The sequence below is a fragment of the Sorex araneus genome, chromosome 8 (genome assembly GCF_027595985.1).
Source record: "Sorex araneus isolate mSorAra2 chromosome 8, mSorAra2.pri, whole genome shotgun sequence".
In the NCBI taxonomy this organism is placed as follows: domain Eukaryota; kingdom Metazoa; phylum Chordata; class Mammalia; order Eulipotyphla; family Soricidae; genus Sorex; species Sorex araneus.
Window position 1 is genome coordinate 35,696,093 of NC_073309.1, and position 20,874 is coordinate 35,716,966.

The 20,874-nt window shown below is 49.6% G+C and overlaps 1 protein-coding gene across 9 annotated transcripts in view; it reads left to right on the top strand.

Moving 5' to 3' along the window:
- Positions 1 to 20,874, top strand: part of ZNF536 (zinc finger protein 536) — a 442,277-nt gene that overhangs the window by 109,871 nt on the left and 311,532 nt on the right. For all 9 annotated transcript variants that reach the window (XM_055145193.1, XM_055145196.1, XM_055145201.1 and 6 more), the window contains one exon: positions 12,455 to 12,570. The gene's annotated coding sequence lies outside the window, so the exon portion shown is untranslated. The remainder of the gene's footprint in view (positions 1 to 12,454; positions 12,571 to 20,874) is intronic.

Here is a 20,874-nt window from a genome sequence, read left to right on the forward strand (position 1 = left end):
ATCAAAGTGTTTGGAGCGATCATCACGGATTTACCTTGAACTCTATTGAAGGGAGCCTGGCCCCAGGAAGCACGATCGATGTGCTGTTTATCATCACGGTGGCTGGATTATTCCTTTAGTGGTTGCATGATCTTGGGTAGATCCATTGACCTTTTTGAACCTCAGTTTCCCTACCGTGAAGGGTAGAGGGCTCTGCTGAGTATGGCCACAGAAGTAGGGCCACGGGGCCCCGGGCGGTCGGGGGGTGGGGTGCGGGGTGCGGGCGGCGCCTGTGGGCTCCTTGTGAGCTCCCCCTCCTCCCCTAGGCTGTGAAGTTCCGTAGCTAAGTAACCCTGGCTGATGTGTGGCTTTTGACGGTGGTGCTTGCTTGCGGGAGAGCCGCATGTGCCGCCTCCTTTGGGTGACAGCTGTTTCCAGGCAGATGCCTCCCCCATGTTCTGGAGCGGTGAAGAAAGGGGAGCGTGTCCCAGATTTAAATTTGGAATGTGCATGAGTCGTGCCAGCCTGCCTAAGAGCCCCCAGGGCCGACAGGCTGGAGGCTCCTCCTCAGGACCCTATTCCTGCTGTTCTGGTCATGGGGACATGGGTCCCACAGGTGTGTGTCGGGCCTTGGAAGCTCCACGTTCCGTTGGCGCTACAGAGCAGCTGTGGGGCTGAGGATTGGTCATACACCTCCCATGAGTGTCTCTCTTGGTTGCTGGTTGACTATGTGCCCTGAAGCCCTGGGCCCTGATGGCATGAAGGCATCTCAAGAGAAGTGAGCCAGACTGGACAGTCTGCCTGTCAGGTCCCTGCTGGTGCCCACTCGCTCAGGGCGTGGCACAGAGCAGCACCCCTGGATGTGGGAGACCAGTGTCCCATCACCTGGTGGGCTACCTGGTCCAGCTGCTCCTGGCATGATAAAGACGGCTTTGCTCTGGGCATGGGACAGGCAGCCGCAGCCCTGGGAGGGGAGAAGTCGGTGGGGACGGTGGGTGGGAAGGCTGCAGGTGCCCCCAAACCTGGGGCCGTGACAAACTCTTAGGCTCTGCTTCTAAGCTTCCTCCAGCATGTCCACCCAAAAGGGCTTCTTTGACCGGCATCTGTGGATGCCTGTGTCTCAGTGCTCCCTTTCAGTGTGAGCTGTGAGGTGATGCTTCACCCCGGGGATGGCAGGTGGGGTGCCGGAGCTGACCTGCCTGCCACCACCTCGGGCTCAAGGCTCTGCCCTGGTAACACAGCTGCGGGGACACGCGCCCCTTGGCAGGCCTGGCCTGGGGCTGACGTATAGGATCTCTCTCATCTGAGCCTGTGCTGGAAACTCAGAGAACTCAGGGGCTCCATCTCTGGGACCAGAGGGCAAGGCAGCCTGCAAAGGGACCACAGGGCGGTCATTCCTCAGAAGGGACCCCCAGGGACACGGACGCACCCCTGAGGGAAGGAAGGCTTGGCCTGGCCTCCAGACTCCCCGTGGCTTCCCGATCAGTGTTCTTTGGGCAGTGTCCTCTCTGCTGTCTTTCGGAGAGTTTTTTCCTTGCACATCTTGGCGTGTCTTTCTACCTGCTCCAGTCCATCGCCTTTCCTGGACCTGGACTAAGGCAGTCCCTGAATGCATGCACAGGAGACCCATGGGAATGCGTTTTCTTGGTATGCAATGGACTGTCTTATTTATTTATATATTTATTTATTTATTTATTTATTTATTTTTGGTTCACACCCGGTGATGCACAGGGTTGACTCCTGGCTTTGCACTCAGGAATTACCCCTGGTGGTGCTCAGGGACGGGGGTGGGGAACCATATGGGACTGTCTTATTTTTAACGTGCACATTCAGAGCCACAAGAAAATTCTGGGTGAAGGTCAGAGCAGACTGAGGTGGTAGATCCCATCACCCAGCGCCCGCCTCGCACCAGGCCCGAGCTCCGAGCTAGCTCCCTGACTCTCTCTCACGCACGGTGGGTACGCTTGGTCCTCCCTTGCCACGCGGGCAAGACTGCAGGAGGAGCCCCGCCAGGAGAGACCCGCTCTTTTGTTTTTCAATCTGTGACCCCGGCAATCTCTTTAGCAAGCCATGGTTCAGTGAACTGGCACACAGCAGCCGTTCAGCAGTGGAAAAATCATAAAACAGATGGAAGCTTTACATTTTTGTTTAGTTTTTAAGAGCAGTTTTTATAACATCGCTTAAAACCATTCCGATGCATCATACTGTTTACACTCAAAGCTTTGTAGCTAAGATGTTTACAGTATGGAGAATGTTTTAAGATATTTTATAGTTATGATATTTAGATAATTGGCAAGGAAAAAAATCGTTTGTTGAGATGTTGGTGATCGTGAAGTAACTTATGAGTCTCAATAAATATGTCCAGTTTGGTGGAAAGTACAAACTCAGTTAAAACAAAACAACACAAGAGGGAATGTCTTTTTAGTGAAATCATTTCCTTTTCTTAATCAAAAGATGACAGGCAGGGCCTTAGAACTCCCATCTGCACGGCACCACACCACGGCCGAGCCCGAGGCATCTCCTGTGATTGATGTCTGTACCGCATCGGGCAGTGCTGACCGCATGAGTTCATGCAAACACCGAGGTTAATAAAGTTCCACTTTAACGGGCCACCCTAAAATATATTCTAGGCAGCCCCCATGCCTCCTCAACATCTCTGTGCAGTGGAACTTGCAGAGACTTTTTTTTTTAATGTCAAAGAGTTTATGCAAAGCTAGGATTCGAAACTTTTTTTTAAAACTGTACCAAAATGGCATTAATCAAAAACAATAACTTCTTTTAACTTTTCTAAGTGCTCTAAAGGAAAGTATGAAATAATCTGTGTGTGGGCCACAAATGTGGAGAATGCAAACATTTCACAATAAACATGTTTAAATGAAAGTCCCTGGCAAGATAGTCTGAAAGATAGTACATGCTGGGTTAATTAATGCATACTCATAAAAATAAACCTCACTTTTAAGATTCGACCAATAAAAATCATTAGCATATTTGGATCGGATGACTATGTATACATTGAACTTCTTCATGGCAAATTGTCCTTGGAGAGCCTGGAAACGTTTCAGTAGAAAGTCCAACTCCCATTTCTAGCTGCTGTTTATGTTTCCAATACAGTGATATGATGATTTATTCTGCTTTTATCTGTTATACGTACAATTGATCTACTTCTGATGGGATTAAATTTATCATTTTTAGATGTGTAAATCATTGTTAGATACTCAGAAAAATGCTTCATTTTAAAACACATTTTCTGTTTCAATTTTGAAAAACAATGCATACAAATTTCTATTGTTTGCTTACAACAGACATTTGATTTTTACTATGATCCACTTACTTGAGCACATTATTTTTACTCCAAGATGTTTATTTTTTTAAATTCTGAATTAAATAATTTTGGCCTATTCACAAATGCTATCTCAAAAAATATTTCTCTGAAATCATATTCAAGCAAACGTTGACTTTGGGTTGTGGATTATGCAGTGTTCTGAGGTTCTGCTAAATTAGAAATCACATAATTTTCTAAGCCTAATTACAGTATAGAAGAGTCTGGTTTTATGTGGTGCTTATTTTGTACAGGAAAAGACAAACTGCTACAAAGACCTCTTTGGTAGGAAGCTAACAGTAAAAACTAAACTCATTTAAGAAGAACTGAAATTGGAATTCATAAACTCGGTAGAAGTTAAGTTGTAACTACCCAGACAGTGAAAATATGAACCTAAGATAATGTCACATTTCAAATCCTTATGAAAATAAAAACAACCCGACAAAAATTATTGAGAAAAAACTCCGGCATGAGTTTAATTTTATCCAACTTTATTGGCAGCTTATTTTGAACTAATGTGCAATAAAGTTGCCAAGCAGAACAATAGAAAGAAATGAGAAAAAACATTTTTGTTGTTTTCTTCCACTGTTTGTTCTAATAAAGACTGTGGAGCAGAAAACACCTGAATCAGGGCTAGTTTCTCTCCCCTCAAGTGTGGCCAGTCCCTAGGGCTTCCAGTCTTCTGGGGTCAGTCAGTTCAGCATGTCCCAGAGGTGTCCCAGTGGTCCTGGGTGCGTCTCTCTCTCTCTCTCTCTCTCTCTCTCTCTCTCTCTCTCTCTCTCTCTCTCTCTCTCTCTCTCTCCCCTCTCTCTCCTCTCTCTCCTCTCCTCTCTCCTCTCTCTCTCTCCTCTCTCTCTCTCCTCTCTCTCTCTCTCTCTCTCCTCTCTCTCTCTCTCTCTCTCCTCTCTCTCCCCTCTCTCTCTCTCTCTCTCTCTCTCTCTCTCTCTCTCTCTCTCTCTCTCTCTCTCTCTCTCTCTCTCTCTCTCTCTCTCTCTCTCGTCCCCACTCTCGGGACAGGCTTGCCCCTGAGTGAGCTCTTCTATGGTGGCATCCGCCCGAGCACGCCTGAGAGCACACAAGGTCTGCTCCTGGGAGAGCATCTGCGCGAGTGTTTCTGCAAGAAGAGCTTGAGAGTTGGAGGGATCCCGCAGACTGTAAACAGTGCTGGCTTCAGCCCCTCGTTTTGTACCAGAGACTCAACATTGCCTATTTTAGAGAACATGTGTTTATGCCTGCAAGGCAAACCTCCGTGGGTGGGGATGTTCGTCCAGAGCCGCACCTACTGAGTTCTGGGTGGGTCAGTATCCCGCCATCACATGCTCTGTTTATAGAGGTCAGCAAGCCTATTTGGGGCCAAGCCTGGTCCAGGCTCAGATTTGGGGGGGGGTGTGCTGTGGGAAGGCGGGTGCTCCTTTAAAGCAACGGGGGGAGATAAGTGCAGAGACCAAACACTGATGGGATCCCAGAGGAACCCCAGAGCCTTGGGATTGAGGGGTTAGAAACTCCACAGCTAAATGTGAGATTTGCCACGGAGGAAGCCCATGGATCCCTTAAATTCTTTGAGGAAGCTCCTTTTCTGTATGTATGTGAGAAACCTACACTTTCAGGAATGGATCTTTTGATATAGAAACAAGGTAACGGTTACCCAGTTGTGGGGAGACTGGGTGCTGCTCAGGACAAACTTTTACTGCCGAGAGAGTCACTGTCACAGGCTTCTGGGTTAGATTCGGGGTGTGGGGTGGTGGAGGGGTGAGTAACGAATTGAGTGTATGACTCAAAGGGCTGCGATATCGGACTTAAAACAAAACTTTCATTGCTTTCATTGCTGTTAAGTTAACATGGTTCTGAGAGTGTTCATGATTATGGCTTTGATGTACAAAGTTGTAAAACTACCAACAAAATGCCCCAAACCCTGTCCTTGGTTACAGCTAGCTCACTTCTTCCTTCCTTCCTTCCTTCCTTCCTTCCTTCCTTCCTTCCTTCCTTCCTTCCTTCCTTCCTTCCTTCCTTCCTTCCTTCCTTCCTTCCTTCCTTCCTTCCTTCCTTCCTTCCTTCCTTCCTCCCTCCCTCCCTCCCTCCCTTCCCTCCCTCCCTTCCCTCCCTCCCTCCCTCCCTCCCTCCCTCCCTCCCTCCCTCCCTCCCTCCCTCCCTCCCTCCTTCCTTCCTTCCTTCCTTCCTTCCTTCCTTCCTTCCTTCCTTCCTTCCTTCCTTCCTTCCTTCCTTCCTTCCTTCCTTCCTTCCTTCCTTCCTTCCTTCCTTCCCACACCCGCCCTTTCCCCCAGAAGTAATTAAAGGCCAAGAATGGGCCATCCTTTAATACTGCCTTTTCCTTTGTTTTGTTTCTCTGTGTACCACAGGTGAGTCAGATCCTTCAGTATTTGTTCTTTTGCCTCCAGCTTATTTCAGTTATCATGATACCTTTCAGTTCCATCCAAGTTGAAATAAACAAGGACTTCATTTTTTTTCTCAAGGCTGCATAGTATTCCACTCATCTGTCATTGGATACTGGGTTGTTTCCATAGTTTAGCTCTTATTTTGAGTGCTCTAGTAAAAAAAAACTGGAAAGCCACGTGCAAAGAAAAAAAATACAATCCTGTCATACACAAAAGTTAATTTAAAGTGGACTAAAGACCTCAATTAGATTAAAATCCATAAATATATTGAGGAAAACTTAGGCAGAGCTTTCAAGGATATGTATCTTAGAGCTGTTTCCAATCTTTTGATTCCCAGGCAAATACATCAAATCCAAAAAGAAATAAACTGCATCAAACTAAAAAAAAAATTTGCCTGGCAAAAGCAACTTGGGTTAAAATTCAAAGATTATCTATTGGATGGTAAAAAATATCTGTGCACCATACATCAGATAAAAGATAAAGGGCTATCCAAGATATATAAAGGTATATAAAGATATCCAAGATATATAAAGCACTCTCAGAGCTCTACAATGAAATAACCAATAACCCCATCCAGAAAATGGGGAGAGAACAGACACTTCCCTAAATCAGACACTTCCCTAAAGAGGACATATGTTTGGCTCGTAGACATAGAAAAAAGTGTTCACCACTTATTTTCAGGGAAACAAAAATCAAATCCACCCAGAGATACCATCTCACATCCTTGAGAATGACATGATTTAAAACATTGTCAACAACCAGTGTTGGCAGGTTCATGGTGAAAAAGGAGTTTAGGGCTTCTGTAGGTGTGATGTGGGCGTAACAGAACCACAGTGCTGAGGAAGGGAGGCCAGTGGGGAGGGACTCTGAGAACGCAGTCAAGGTGGGGCGGGTACCACCTGTCAGGGGCCTGGGATCCAGGCTTTGTGTGCCACTGTGCCAGCCTCTGCTCTCCCCCTGCTGGTACCTGCCCCTACTTCCTGAATGGGGACACTGTTGGGTCCGACACTTGCTTCCTTCGTCCCCCCTTTGTACTCAGACAAGGACCCCGGTTTTGGGTATTGTTAGATCCGGGGTCTTTCCCCTCACCACAGCTTCTATGGAAGCCGAATGTCGAAGGAGGCTGAGCGCCACTGGCTGACCACAGCTGGACCTGTGCCACCCTAGTGATGAAGTCCCCCCTGCAGCTGGACCCAGTCCCTTTATTGCACATTTGAGAGAGCTGGGGCTTGAAGGGCAGGGCAACTTGAGGCTCCCTGAGGTCCTGAGGCTGGACAAGGGGTCAATGGCAGGGCGGGGCAAGGAAGGACCTAGATGCTGACACCAGTCCCCTTGATGGGATCCCTGCATCTCCGACTCCTCAGCAACATGTATGGGAGCTTGAAGGCCGGTTCTCTCAGACTGCCCCATCCGGCCGCACCACGGCCAGCTCAGCACCAGACACGTTCCCTCCGTCTCTGTTGGACTTAGTCATGCTCTCATTCAACCTCGAAAATTTGCCTTATGAAACATAAATATTATCTCAGGCCATTTCACTGAGGATGGGACACAGGCTAGGAGGGTTGTGAGTGTGCCCGGCGGGGGGCGGGGGGGCTGAGGCATGTTGTGAGGAGGCAGATCCAGAGTTGGGTCTGAGGTGAGGTCCTGCCCAGCGCCTTCTGAACACCGTCTCTCCGTCCTGACGCTGGATTCCTGGCAGCCGAACACTTTCCTCTTCAATACAGTTTTCTATGTACACTTCTAGGTGTACATAGGTGGGGAAGACACATCGCATCTTTAAATGTACAACAGTGGGCCTTCCCGCTCTGGAGAAGCCTGTGTCTTCTCTTGAACATAGCTTTCTTTCTCCTCACTTTGCTCTAAACAAAGTTCTTTCAATTCACTATTTTTTTGTTAGAGTACAGTATTATAATGACATTTCCATTTGAAAAAAACTGATTTAAAGACACCTAGGAGGCAATCTGAAGAAGAACAGTGGGTCATTAATGGAAGGGTGTCAGCAGGTCTGGCTGTAGGGTGGAGGTATTGGTTGGCAGAACTCGGCCCTGCAGCCCAGACTCCGGAAGACTCTGTCTTTCCACGGTTAGGGATGTCCAGGGCCACCTTGCCTTCATTATTCTGTGAGAGGACCCATAGCCAGCTGGTAGGGCATGTACCCGGGGTTTATTCCTACTCATAGGCACCACAGGGACCAGCTCTGTGCCTGTTCTGGGCTCAAGTCTAGGACACAGGGGGGTCTTCCTGGGGGGCTGTGTGAACATTTTAGTCCACATGTCTCAAAGGGCGGATCCATGCAGGGCTGCAGACAGAAGAAATGACCCCATGACTAATGGAGGCCGGAGCACCTGGGCAGGCTCCAGGCTGTCTTTTCTCTCTAGCATCTATGTACCTGTGCAATGCTGGGTGCATTGGGTGATTACTGTGCTGGGCCACGCCTATATATATGACCCTGCTGCCTGCCAGGCTTCCGGGATATGCTCCCTCGTGTCACTGTGACTGCTTGGACCCCACCCCCAGAGACGCGTCGAACTTAGTGTTCTTAGCATCTTTAGCTATCAAGACTGTGTTTTTATCAACTCGTATATGAGAAGATTTCCTTGGAAAGGATTATTCTAGAAAATTCTGGAACAACATGGTCAAAATCAGTGATTTTTCAGTAAGTGTGAAAAGACTAAATACCATGAGTCTAGTTCCAGATTTTACAGATGGGCTGTACAGTAGGAAGCTGTACAGTAGGAAGAGGTATCACAAAATGGACTCTATACAACCCTATACGTATAATGTCCTTATTTAGGCAGCTTGGAGAATTTGGATGGAAGAAATAAAATATTCAATCAAAGAAACATAAGAGTTCCTGTCCCACTGTGCCAGGGAAGTCGCCACCAGATCATTATTGGAGATGGATGCCCAACTAGAACCAACTTGCCATGGGCAGGGAATCAGAGCTCAGAGGACAAATCAGCTTAGAAGACTGGCACTGGGAGAGTCGTGGGTGTGGGTCTGTAAGCTGAACATAGGGATAGATTATACCCATCTAAACATGAAGAAATAAAGGTGCTGACAATGACTTCATTTCCCAGGATCAGAGCTGACCTTAGAGCGGTCTGCTGCAGGGTCTGGGTTTGACCATGGAAGTTCCTGCTTTCAGGAGAGGTTAGGACCACACTGCCAAGATGCCTCATGGCCAGACACCTGTCTGAGTCTTCCCACCCTGAAGATTCAGGCATTCCTCCTCCTGAGTCTGCAAGGATTTGTGCAGAAACCTACTGGATTCTTCAGAACTCTGAGCTATGAGACACAGCAGGGAACCAAGAATGGGGGGCCAAGCTTGTTAATATTTCTTTTTCTTAACATGAAGCAAGATAGTTCTTTTTGAATGAAATTTATTCAGGAAAACGTGAGGGGATAGAAAAAGAAATAACATGCTCAAGAGAAAACAAGGACCTTGAAAGAGCAAGCCCTTAATATTTCTTAAATCTTACATCTATACCCTGGCCCACTATAGGAGCTCATATAAATACTCGCTCATTAGAAAAATATACCCATGAATTCTTTACTCATTCGCAAGGCATGGCAAATTTACATAGCTATTTTTTGCATTTATGCCTTTCTTATTTTGGCATACGTTCAACCATCACTTTATTTTTCCATCAGCCCTTCGTGGACTCATTCACTTATTGACATACTTGTTCACATTTGCATTTGTTCATTCACTTATCCACCCAACAAATAAAACATTTGGAAATTAACTGAAGTCTCTGGAGAAATGTTAACTAGTTTAATAGACTGTAGGCACCTTTCTCATCAACGGGTGTGAGGCACTGGAAGTTGGATCGTCATGTCTGGAGTTGCATTGCAACTCATGGCCCAAGGAGAGTTCTCTGCACCCCCTGGTTCCCTGTGTAAATGCACTTGGGAAGGATGCCAAGGAGGGAAGACCTCAGGCATATACATGTGTGTTGCTCCTTTGCCCTGATGTCCAACTATCCCTTTTGCTTGTTAACTCTGCTTGATTTAAAACACTCAGACAGGAACACTCAGGGAACCCCTCAGACTGGCCCTCTGTAACATTAATTTCCTTCCTGGGTTTTTAATACCCCCGTCACTTCCCTTTGTTGTTGCTGCGATGTCTGAGGCTTATACACTTGGTTGCGGGCCTCTCACTGGTTAGTGGTGGTGATTTTGCACACTCTTTCCTGGTTTGTTTGTGAAGGACTCAACCCTATAAATCACTTTAGGCCACTAAGAAATAGAGTGAAGTCACGTCTTCCGATGGAGAAATGTAGTGTGTTACCATTAAAATCTGAGAGTGTGCAATCAACTGAAGGTTCTCAACGTGGGCACAGTTTTGTTAAGCTTGCTTTAGATGATGTGAAATGCTTAGGAAGGTTTCTCTTCTTCATTGTAGTGAGAGGCACAGGGTAATATCAGCGGCACATCATTAGAAAGCCTGCTGGACAGTCTCCTTGTAATGCCATTTTTCATGACTTGTTTAATTAACAACCATTTTTTGACCTAGACTTGTTATAAAAGTGTTGCTATTCTCTCCTGCTAAATTATGTCTAATGAACATATTTGCATGTTATCAGATATAGCAATATATCATTTCAAATTTCTGCGTTTAAGCCTGCATCACTCAAAACAGCTTTTGTGGATTAGTAAGCAGGTGAAATCAAAAATCTCATTTCATATCTGACATTAATAACTTTCAGGGGGAATGAGCATTGGCATTTATGTCTGGACCAGAATCGAGCCCAATGTCCTAGAAACACAAGGGCAGCAGACAAACCTACTCACCAGATAGGAAAATAAATCATGCATAATGCAGAATTTCTACCTTACATGTTAATTAATGTGTGCAATCAATTACTGATGTTACAATATGAGAAAGAAACTGGTGGGGAATGGGGTAATAAAAAATACCTATAGATTTATCTGCTTCTTTTTTCTATTTAAACAAATAGTCTTCAAGCCTGTGAATGCTGTGTTGAGACATGCTCTGAATAATAAGCATCATAAAATCTAATCAGATTTATAAGAGGAATTGATTGTTGTGGCAGGAGGAGAGGGTGGAAAATAAGCTGAAATTTAAGTGTTAATTTTTATGCTAATCCACAGTGGCTTCATATGAAGCAATTTTGTTCTGTGCCACAAATATAAAATTGTCCCTTGCAGAGAAATGTCAGCTTGCTAGACCTGAAAGCAGTAATTTATTAGGTATGTTTCTATTAGTATGTGTCACAGTTGTTAGCAGGCTATACACACAATGGTGCTTCATACTTATCCTCCAAGTCTCAGAATGTTTCAGCTCAGTGGCTGGAACGTGGGGCATTAATACATTATCATATGCGGGGTGGTCTGTGCCCTGTGGACAAAAGGCTATTTAATACAATTTAATGTCATTCTGAGAAGAAGTGGAAAAATAAAGACGGGGAATAAAATGGCATCTGTGTGTTTCACAGTGCACTCATGCACAAACCCTCAGTTTAAGAGGTATGACATTTCTGCCAAGAAAAAGAATAAAACTGGGGCATTTTTTTTATAACCTGTTCCCCACTGCAGTATTTTCTAAATGCTATTAAGTGATCGATTTACACGGCCCCCTGATGATGTCATCCATAAGAAGGGGAATGCAGATGACAGCAAAATACTAGTGACAGTGACCTTGTTTCAGAATCCTTGGAACCCTGTCAGCTTGGCTTCCAGTATATGGTTTCAAAGAATGTACTTTTTGGACAATATCTAGTTACTGGGTAGTGAATTAATAGAGTTAAGGGTTCTGATGCAATTCACATATAGGTCAATTACATGCGCCAACATCTGCTCTGTCACGATCATTTGCATATAGCATTCATATGTTAATGATGCCTCTTTTTACTCAAGTAATATATTTAAAAAACAAGATTTGCATATCAGTTTGGATCAGTATATTACAAGCGATTTATCATCTTCTCCTTCTTGTGATGATTTTAAGAACAATATCTTGAGTGATGGCTGCTATATTTGAGCAGGCTCTGATTTATACAAGAAACCCTTCAGTGGGAAAGCTTCCATTCTAAAGCTGCTTAAAGCCTTATAAATCAATAATGACACAGATGGACTGGTGATAATCTATTTAGAATGCCTGATAGCAAATATTGTTGTACAGATGATTAGAGTGGTAACTGTTTTAGCAGAAAGCCTTTCCTCTCTTTGTAAATGGTAAGTTTGAACAAAAAAAAAAAGTGCTCCCCCCCCCCCCATGTCCATGGACTTCGTGTCAGGAAATCTTCGTGCTGGGTCTGGATTGCAAAGGGGAAAACATGAGGGGAAAGAACAAAGAGACTTCCCGCTCCTGCCAATATAATCATATCAATCCCTGTTTCTTTAACAAAACAGGACCTCTTAATGGAATTGTGTCTTCAGGTGTAAATAGCATTAAAAGCTGCTTCTCCTCTCCTCTTTGCCCTGATACAGCGCAAGGAGTGAGAAAATAAAGTGGAGGTTGTCAGAAGTGGCAGCTGCTTGGAATCCTGATAAATATAAGCTTTTATTGATCTGATGAAAATGAAAGATCCCAGTGCTAGGCAGTATTTAGCTTCTTGTCTCCAGCACGTCACCGGTGGCCTTGCATTGGGATAGATTTTCATTCTCATACACCGGATTTGATTTCATCTTTAACCTTTTCAGTTGAATTTCCTTGACCTCTGCATATTGCTGTGATTTGGTGAATTTGTTACATTTCACTTGACATCATTTCTTTCTATATTTCCTTTTGTGATAGGGAGCTGGGACGCCCCTCTGACAATCTGTCAGTGCCTGGATCAGCTACACCCTTTCGGGGGTATTTTCTCGCCCAACGGACAGTCCTTAAGACAAGTATGCAGTTGAACTGCTAAGGTAAGTCTGACGCTAGCTATTAGGACTCTTGGCTCTGGACAACTCATCATTTCTTTCTGCTGTGTCGTGGTCATCTCTGTCGAGTGCTTACAACACAGCATATCTCTCTCTCTCTCTCTCTCTCTCTCTCTCTCTCTCTCTCTCTCTCTCTCCCTCTCTCCCTCCCTCCTCTAAGCTGGGGGCTTGCTGCTGTACCCCAACCCTCAACCCAGGTAGGTGTCCTCTGTTTGCCCCAAGGGCCATAGCAGTGGGGGCTGGCAGGACCTCTCTCTCGATGGGAAGCAGCCCCCTGTCATTGGGATGAATGTGTGTATATGATGGGCAGAAAGGGGCAACAAGGAATCGTGAAAACAAAAACAAAAACAAAAACAAAATGTTGTTTTCCCCTCTGTGGCTTAATTCCCCTCTCAAGTTTTCTTCTGGGATAAATATGAGGCTTCAGTTCAAAATCCTGAGGTGCTGCTAACATATTCTGGTTCCAAGAAAGTGCCGCTGTTATTTTGAGTAGTTTTGATACAACCAAATCAAAGTGAAGATTTGAAATAGCTTTTCTGAAAGCCCAAGCTGAAGTCATAAATTATTCTGCACCATGATTCTTTCTGATAGTAAAAACCATACCTCTTTGCCTGACATAGCTGAAATGTGGAAAAGTGAAAGTTAAAAATAAAATGAAACATTTAAATCTTGGCTGTTGAGAACCCCAGATAGACGACAAGGCCAGTCGATAAAGGCCCCTATCAATTAGGCTCCACGGTTATCATCGGATTTGGTTTATTAGCCCCTGTACAGGTGCGGGTTCCGGAAAGGAAAGGGGGTGAGGAAAGGCAGGGAATCCCATATGGGGGGGGGGACGTGAGGTGTGGGCGCCCACGTAAGCCTGGCCGTGGGGCCGGGGTGAGTGTGGGGCCTGCCTTTGGCAGGCTTGTAGGAGAAAATCCACAGCCGGAGGTTTGGAAGTTTTCCCTTCCCCCCCTTTATTTGAGTTTGAAAGTGTTGATTTCACACTGCGGTGAGTGTTTTCCGTCAGCTTCTTGGTGGGTGTATCCGTGTTAAGAAAAGGAACAGCGGACTCCACCAGTTGGAGGCTCCCCCCAGCAGTCTCCCTGACCCCCCATTTCGTGGAACCAGCGGGCTCCGGGGGCCCGGGCTTCCAGACTGAGCTGTTTGGCTAGTTCCCTTCTCGGCATATCGCAGGCAGGAGCAGTTTTTGGTTCCATCGCTGTTTGGTTGGGAAAACAAGCCCGCAGTTGCCAGTAAGGTTTAGAATTTGCCTGCCAGATAAGGGAATGTCTGCGAAGACTATTTTCCCTCTTGGGAGGCAAAACACAGATGGGGGAGTTAGGAGTCTTACAATATTTAGCTGCTACATTGGTGGTAGGGATTCTGCCGCAGAGATGCTCACAGCTTCGGGAGGCCCGGCTTTGCCTCACTGCCAGGGGCCTCAGGTAGGGGAGAGAGGGCTGTGGCCGACTCACCATCTTATTCTGGAACAAGCCGTGTGCTCTGCTGCCTCGAGGTGGAAGAGGAGGCACTGCGAAGGGCTGTTTCCCCCTGACCCACATGGGGATGGGAAGGGAGAATCGTGGTGTCTCGGTGGGGCGCAGAGGCTGAGGAAGAGGCACCTGAGGGGCCGGGTGTCTGCTGTGATTCTCACAGCCTCACGTGGCTGCTTCCTCTGCAGAACATACAGTGGGCAGCAAACGCTGGTTTCTTCCCCTCCGAGACATTTTAGAGTTGTCACCTCAGCCTGTTCAGGGCCTCAGAGGAGGGCAGGGACAGTGCTGAGGTGGTCTTGCGCCTTGAGTCTTGGCTCGTGTGTGTGTGTGTGTGTGTGTGTGTGTGTGTGTGTGTGTGTGGCGGGGGGCGGGGGAGATTCTGAATGGAAAATGTGCTATCTTTGGAACCCGTTTTGGGGGGTTATATGTTTAGAAAGCTGCTTAGAACTTTATTTTTTTTTTTATCTTTAAAAAGTCTTTTTTGGGGAGGGGGCTGGAGCGATAGCACAGCGGGTAGGGCGTTTGCCTTGCACACGGCTGACCCGGGTTCGATCCCCAGCATCCCATATGGTCCCCTGAGCACCACCAGGAGTGATTCCGAGTGCAGAACCAGGAGTCACCCCTGAGCATCGCTGGGTGTGACCCAAAAAGCATAAAAAGTCTTTTGGCTTCTAAGCCAACAACGTGCTTGCGGGCTCCCCCTAGGCCCTGTGCCTGGGAGCCACTCCTGGTGGTGCTGTGGGACCGTGCAGCGCTGGGGATGGCACCTGGGCCTGTAGCAGGCGAAGCACAGTCTCGGTCTCAGCAAATCCAGGTCCCAGAGGTCAGGAACAGCGACCGTCCTCAGGAACAGGAGAAGCGTGCATCAGCACCTCCTGCCCGAGAGACAGGCCTCTCAGCGTTCCTCAGAGGGGTCCGAGACTGAGATGAGCTACTTGAAGATACCTGCCGGAGACCCCTCCCCAGTAGTGCTCCCCCAGAGCTCTGATAGGGACACTTGACTTCTTAGTCTTTGATTTACAGTCCCCTCGCTTAGAACTCCTCAGTGGCTTCTTGGTGACTGACCCTGCCATCTACATGAGAAAGTGTCCCTGTACCCCTGCAGATGGAACTCATCCCTGTAGCCTCTCAGAGAGCCCCACAGGGCACCAGCCTGTGGCTGACCCGCCCACAAAGACTTCAGAAAGACTCTTAGTCTTCAGCAAGGCTTGGTCTTGAGGTTCAGAAACTTCTAGAAGGAAATGGCTCTCAGAGGCCTTAGGGCCTGCCTTCTGTCAAAGAGACTGGACTGGCCCTCGGGGTGCTTTGGGCACTGGCAGGAACCGGACGCCTTGGGTTTAGGGTGCTGCCTCTGCTAGGCTCCGAGTGTTCCTGGGAGGGCCGTGTCTGCCCCCAGCCTCTGTAGAGCGGGGGTCTGCGGGCGGCAGTGACCGTTCTGCTCTCTGCTGCGGTGGGGTCACAGAGGAGCGAGCGGCTACCTGTGATTTCCCCGTGATAATGACGCTAAGCTTGCATCTGGGCCCCGGCCTTCCCGTCGTATTTGATCTTCATCAGGAGGCCTCCTGGCGCCAGGAGCTAGAGACGCTTGCACACTCCTGCCCTCTCAGAGAGAAACGACAGTCGGGTGTTGTCGAACTCAGGAAGAAGGGAGAGGGCAGCAGGTGCGGTGCGGGCCTGAGTGCCTGGGGATTCCCCCAGGGCACCTTCACTCACGCCCTCGCTCCAGGTATTCGCCATCATTCCATTTTCCAGATGAGGGAGACTGAGGTCAGAGGTGCAAAGTGGCCCGTCTCAGGTCAGACAGCTGGTGAGGCTTTCCTTGAGGTCTGTGCCCATGGCCGTGGTGGAGTCATCCTGGAGACAGCCTTGGCCGTGCTGGTCTCTGGGAGCTCAGCTGTGGGGCGGGGAAGCAGTCTCCAGGCAGCCGAAGGAGGAGGGTGTCAGCTTGGGAGGGGGGCGGGAGAGGAGTAGGGGTGAAGGATACTCCCCAGGGATAAAGCATTGGAATTAAGAGGACACGGATGAGCCTGCTGGGCAGACAGCTGGGGAAGAGGCTTCCGGGCAGAGGGCAGCGAGGGCCAAGGTCCCACGGGGGGAGGGGGTAGAACAAAGCTGAGAGGTGGACCCAGTGAGCCTGGGGTGTGGGGTCTGCGTTCTGCCCAGCCTCGCGTCCCAGGAGGGCCTCTGGCTTCTCTTTGTGGCTCTGAAACCAGGGGTAGGTCTGGAGCCAGCTGCCGTCCGAGGTGGAAGGCCGGGGTTCTTCAAGGCCTTCCATGGCCCTGGGCGGGGGGGGGGGGGTCCTGCTTGCTCTTCCTTGCTCTTCTGGAGGCATCTGCCCCCCCCATCCCTCATCTGAGCCGGGTGTCAGGACTGCGTTCCTGGGGGGTGCGGGAAGGTGGCAGGTGCACGGGCCCCGAGTCATGGCAGTGCCCCTGTTATTCTGAGCCGTGGCGAGGGGTAGTCCGGACAGAACTGCATCAGAAAGGCCGAAAGGCTCAGCGTCCGCCTCACCCTCCCGGGGCTCACCCACTGCGGGCGGCGTCAGTCACCTCTAAACCAGGTGAGCGACACATCTCAGGGTCCCCCTCAGGACTGCCCCGGTGACGAGTCAGGCCTTTCTCTCCTGGGGCACTGCGGGGGCTGTTGTCAGGCACGAGTCTGTCTTCAGTTGTTCTGGGAGATCTGTGTGTCCCTCAGAGCCTCAGGCTGGCAGAAATCCCTTTGATCCAAGCGACCTTTATGTTAGAAGTCAGGAGACTCAGGCTCAGAGAGGGCAGGGGATGGCCCCAAGGTCGCACAGTGAGCCACTGGCAGAGCCCCCCACCCACACCGCAGCACCAAGAGGCAGGTGGCTTGAGTGACTGGGGACACCAGCAGCAGCAGGACAGAAGGCTCCTTAGCCTTGGCAGCTCTCGGGAGTCTGGTTCAAGTTCCTGACACGGGCCCTTCCGGGGTTCTGCCCAGATCGGCCCACCCTACAGGGTACCTTTCAGACATGCAGCCCACTCCCCCGCCCCCCGCCCCGAACAGAGCTGCTGTTTCCGCTGGGGAGGGCGGGGGGGGGTGGTCTGCCCGTGTGCATGCCTTGGCCACGTCTGGCAGGCGTTCGGCCTCCTGCTCTCTGGGAGTTGTGCTAAACCCACACTCCGGGTCCTGGCGGGAGTGCCCGGGGGCCGAGAGATAGTGCGGCAGGCAGGGCGCTTGCCTTGCACGTGGCTGATCTGGGTTCGACTGAAGGCATGCCATACAGTAACCCAGACTGCACCGGGAGTGATCCTGGAGTGCAAAAACCAGGAGGAATCCCTGAGCACTGCCAGATGTGACCCCCAAGCCAAAACTCAATAAATATGGCATTCAGGTGGGAAATTCAGGAAGCTGGGTAGGGACCAGGGACGGGCAGGACGAGAGCCTACCCTACTCTCCGAAGGGCATCCTTCGGAGGCTGTGTACAGACCAGGTCTTCATAGGTTTTATCAAAAAAGAAGCGTGAAAAAAATCTGGTGATTTTTCCTTCCAATGCTAACAACGAATATATTTAAAAAAAAAATCTTCTGAAAGTCCAAGAATTCCTGTGGACTGGATGGAGCTGTCACCCCTCTTTGTAGTCCTGCCTGCAGCAAGGGACCCAGGGGTGGTACCACTGTGGGCACCTCATTGGGTGGCCACGATGCCCCTGCTGCGTGCAGGACGGGCCGTGCCCGGCCAAGGCCGTGGCCTGTGTGTCAGCCCAGGTCTTACCCTGAGCCTGACTCGGGACTCCTCGGAGTCCAGAGTGGGTGCTGGTGGCGTGGGGAGGTCTCTGGGGGCCCAAGCACTCATCTTTGAGGAAGGGGTCAGCACACCCCTTTGCCGGTGTCCCTGTCCCCCTTTGTACTCTTCATGCCTTAGTTATGGGGCGCCTGCCCCAGGTCTCAGCACCGTGTCAGGCCCAGCCCGTGGCGCCAAGGCCTGGCCTCCTCTGAGCACGCTTTGGTCCTTGTGCCCATTTACTCTGCTGGTGAGGCGGGAACAGCAGCCCTGCCCCACGCCTGGTGGGCCACCTGTGTGACCCGGGAGGAGAGGGGCCGTTCCGGTGAGCCATTGGGGGCATGAGAGGAAAGGTCAAGGCTGCACAGCCCCCACCCCAGTCTTCCGGTTCTGTGACTATTCCGCTCCCCCTCCCTCACCTTTCCCCCTCCCCCCTCCCCTCGCCTCCTCCTCCCCCCTCCTCCTTCTCCTCCTCCTCCCCCTCCCACTCCTCCTTCTTCTCCTCCCCTTCCACCTCCTATTCCTCCTCCCCTTCCACCTCCTCTTCCTCCTCCCCCTCCTCCTCCCCTTCCACCTCCTCCTCCTCTTCCTCCTTCTCCTCCTCTACCTGATCCTCCTCCTTCCCCTCCTCCCCCTCCTTCTCCTCCTCCTCCCTCCCTCTCCTCCTCCTCCTCCCCTTCTCCTTCTTTCTATCCTTCTCTTCCTTCTCCCTCTCCTTCTTCTCCCCCTCCTCCTTCTCCCCCTCCTTATCTTCCTCCTCCCCCTCCTTCTCTTCCTCCTCTACCTCCTCCTCCTCCACCTCCTCCTCCTCCTCCTCCTCCTTCTTCTCTTCCTCCTCCCTCTCCTCCTCATCCTCCTCCTCCACCTCCTCCTTCCCCTCCTCTTCCTCCCCCTCCTCCTCCTCCTCCCTCCTCCTCCTCCACCTCCTCCCTCCTCCTCCTCCTCTTCCTTCTCTTCCTCCTCTCGCCCCTCTAGCCCCTCTGTGTCTTCAGCTCCCTGCAAGGCTGGCGGGTGTTCACATGTCCCCTGTGGTGGTCGAGCAGGTCAGGGGCCTTCTGAAAGTGGCCGAGGGCTGGGCTCTTGGGGTGCCCCGGAGCACCGGCCCTTCGAGGGGGCCCTCTGGCCTCACTCCCGCTGGCCCCTACTGGCTCCCTTCATCTCTGCACCCTCCCTGCGTCCCGTCCACATGCAACATGGAGTTTCTGTGTGTGTAATATTATTTGTTTTTATTTCTGTAATCCCTTTATTGTTTGCACAACTGCTGTCAGACTGTTGCCTGAAAGTATCACAGGATAATTGCAGAACGCCTGCATAAGTAATTTCTTATGAAATCGGGCCTTGTCTGCATATAAAATTGTTTTCCGTTGCTGCATACATGGACTTCATTAGGCCGAGGCTGTTTACCGGGGCTCGTACCTGCCCTCCGGCTGCGGGCGTGGGAGCACGCCGTGCCCCACCGAACCAGCCCCCTCAGTCCTTTTGGGTCACAGGACATTTCTAGAAGGGACGACTGTGCCATGTGGTTAGAGGGAGCCCGGCCTTGGGAGGACGGAGATGGGTCCCGTCCCGTCCCTCCCACTGCAGCCAGGGAGGCCAGCGGCTAAGCCGGCGGTGCCCGGGACTTCTTCCTACCACATTTCTGTGATATTAATGGTGTGTGGTAGGGAAAGAAATGCGTTTTATTCTCCAGTCTAACCCTGCTGTTATCAAAGTAACTTCCAGCTTATTAGCGACAAAGGACTTTTCTCCTCTCTGCTGCCCTGTTCGCCAGGGCTTCCTGAATTAAACTGCTGTTTCCTGTCCTTTATATGCATGACCACATCTGGGCAGCCTGCTCACAGCCCCGCTGCTTAATAACAATCACCTTCCCTTTCAGTCTCTGTTGATTGTTTCTAATTCACTCTGACAGATAGTGCCTGACAACTTGCCGGCTTTTCCCTCCCTCCGTGACCTGAAGTTACTCACAGCACTTATATAGTCTGTCATTTTTAATATTTGATTTCATTTTAAGTTATGTGTTTTACTGAGAAGATGAAACCAAAAAAAGGGGGCCTTGTAATGGAACATAAATTTAACCCTTCTTGCCATCCGGGCCCGGCCTTCATAGCTCCCCCGTGCCGGGGACGGTGGGAGGCGCTGACGCGCCGACACCCTACTTTCTCCCCCTCACTTTTTTCTTTTTCTGTTTCTGTTCTCTTTCTTTTCTTTTCCTTCCCTCCCTCTCTCCCTCCCTCCTTCCCTTCTTCCCTCCCTCCCTCCCTCTCTCCTTCCTTCTTTCCTTCCTTCCTTCCTTCCTTCCTTCCTTCCTTCCTTCCTTCCTTCCTTCCTTCCTTCCTTCCTTCCTTCCTTCCTCCATCTCTCCCTCCGTCTCCCTCTCCCTCCCTCTCTCCTTCTGTTTCTCTTTTTCTCTCTCTTTTTCTCTCTCTTTTTCTCTCTCTTTTCTTTCTTCTTTCTTTCTTTCTTTCTTTCTTTCTTTCTTTCTTTCTTTCTTTCTTTCTTTCTTTCTTTCTTTCTTTCTTTCTTTCTTTCTTTCTTTCTTTCTTTCTTTCTTTCTTCCTTCCTTCCTTCCTTCCTTCCTGCTTCCTTTCCTCCCTCCCTCCCTCTCTCCGTCTCTTTCTCTCTTCCTCTCTATCTTTCTCTTTTCTCTCTATCTCTCTCTTTCTCTCTCTTTCCTTCTCTCTTTCTTTCCTTCTTTCTTTCTTCCCCTTCTTCCTTTTTTTGATTTTCTTTCATTTCTGGAAATAAAAGCATCATGTACTATATTTTTTTCCCTCGGTGGTACTTGATTAGTTTATGGAGCTCCCTGTCTGGACACTGGTCATAACTGAAAGCGCTTTAGGGGTATTCCTGTGGCGTAAGGAGTGAGGCTGGAGCAGCAGAAGCCACTCGCTTGGCTGAGGTACCCGGGCCAGGGCTTTCTGCTGGGAGATGTGTTCTGTGCTGGTGTCGGGCAGAGAGGAGCCCCCCTTCATTGTTGGGGCGAGCCCTTGAGGAGGGCGAGGTGAGGCAGGCATTGCTCAGACATTCCTTCACTGCTTCCATTTAGTCTGTCCCCCCATGA